Source organism: Capsicum annuum, chromosome 11, assembly GCF_002878395.1.
Source record: "Capsicum annuum cultivar UCD-10X-F1 chromosome 11, UCD10Xv1.1, whole genome shotgun sequence".
NCBI classification, from domain to species: Eukaryota; Viridiplantae; Streptophyta; class Magnoliopsida; order Solanales; family Solanaceae; genus Capsicum; species Capsicum annuum.
In genome coordinates this window covers 165,444,040-165,446,027 of record NC_061121.1, presented here as the reverse complement: position 1 = coordinate 165,446,027, position 1,988 = coordinate 165,444,040, and the positions used below count along the sequence as shown (strand labels likewise).

Genomic DNA, 1,988 nt, shown 5'->3' with positions numbered 1-1,988 from the left:
GCAATAGTAATAAGGATGATCTCGCGATGCAGTGGAAGAAAAAAATGGGTTTTCTATCCCAGCTATAAAAGAAAAAAATCACTACAATTGGGGGCACTTTTGGCAAGCATAGTAGCGGCGGAAAAACACAATATTCTCTCTTAGTGTTCTTAAAATTTTTTTGAACTTCTTTACTTCAAGAAAAATTTTGGGTATGATTAATTACTTATTTTTGATGTTGAATTCAAACATGAGTGGCTAAATACCTTTGCTCCGGGGTTGAGGCCAAGAACATGATTACTCTTTGATATTCTTTATAGTAGTTTCTTTTTGGATTATCATCTGAGTTGTTCTTAATTTCTTAAGCTTACTATTTTGATGAGTGGCCACCATTTGAATAAATCTATATTTATATGTGAATCTGGGAGGAGAATAGTAGGATAGAATGAAGAAATTAAAGAGCACGGTTCTTATCCTTTTATGAAATAAGAGGTTTGAATAAGCATCTAGGATAGGGATATATCTAGAAGCCTTGTTTCATTTAATTGCAAGAAGAGAACTGTATGAATTTAGAAGAATTATCATTTGTCTGCTGGAGTTGTAGCTGCAATATTCAATAGATAGAAAATTTGAGGGCAGGAGACCAAAATTGTAGTAGAAACCTTGTGAATCAACAACTCAATTACCAATTAGAATGCTATAAGAATAGAGATTTATATGATTATTTAAAATGCCTCAACCTTGGAATTCTCATCATTACTGTTTACAACCGTTGCTTTCTTTGCTCTAGTCACAACTTGTTATTTCTTATTTATTAATTTACATCTTTACTCTTAAAGTCACAATCGTATTGATACTTTACAACACTTAATACCTTGCTTTCTAAAACTAGAGGTTGGTTAAATTTCCAGTTACTTAGTCCTCATAGGAACGATATCTGACTGTCTAAGTCATTATATTACTTGTAGTATTGTGTACACTTGTGTGTGCACCTGAGTCGCAATAAGTTTTTAGCACCGCTGCCGGGGACTAGTATAATTAGTAATTACTAAATTTTTGGTTTTTGATATTAAGTTTAAGTTTTAACAACTTGATCTTAGCGGCTGAATTTTTGCAGGTTTTTCTGAATACAGGACTGGCGAGAGATAAAGAGTTGGTAGAGCCTTTTGCAAAACCAGAACAGATCTTTCAACAAAGGCAAAGAATGGATGAACAAAGAAACGATCCAGTTGATCCAAATGCCAAAAATGTCCCGCCTCTAATTATCCAATTTTTTCCTGTTCAACCAGCTACTAGACCTATTCGTGAGGTTGCAGTCCAACTCACAAACCATGTGACAAACAGTATTCGCAAGCTTGAACCAAGTGTTCGATTTGAATTGAAGCTGAATATGGTCCAATTGCTGAATTCAGTAGGGCTATTCCATGGCCTTTTACATAAAGATCCGCAGCAGCACATACAAACCTTTCTAGAAATAAGTGACACTTATATTTCAAAAGTGGTAAATTTTGATTATGTTAGATTGACACTCTTTCCTTTTTCTCTAATGGAGGAAGCAAAAATGTGGTTACATGCTGAACCACCACCCTCTATCACCCTATGGGAAGATCTAGCTCGAAAGTTCCTTAATCGATTCTTTCTATCAGGGAAGACTGTACGTTTAAGAAGTGAGATTATAAGTTTTAGACAAAAAGAAAGAGAGAGTCTCTACTAAGCTTGGGAGAGATTTAAGGGTATACTCAAAAATTTCCCTCACCACCATCAGTCCAATGATATTCTTGTTCATACTTCCATTGAGGTATTGGAGCCAAATACAAAGATTCTTTTGGATTCAGCAGTAGGTGGACAGACTCTTGAGAAGATGTATAAAGAATTGTACACACTATTGAATCAGATTTTACAAGGGAATCCTAATTGGCATGCTGATTCGAGGAGTGCTCCTAGAAAGGTTCCAGGGGTATTGGAGGTAGACCAATTTATTGCATTACAAGCACAGATCACAGCAATGC

General features: G+C 35.3%; 1 non-coding gene across 1 annotated transcript; it reads right to left on the bottom strand.

Moving 5' to 3' along the window:
* Nucleotides 1-1,636: 1,636 nt before the first annotated feature.
* On the bottom strand, nucleotides 1,637-1,743 carry LOC124889206. The gene has a single exon (XR_007047815.1). It is a non-coding gene; the product is annotated as a small nucleolar RNA R71 (small nucleolar RNA).
* Nucleotides 1,744-1,988: the final 245 nt, after the last annotated feature.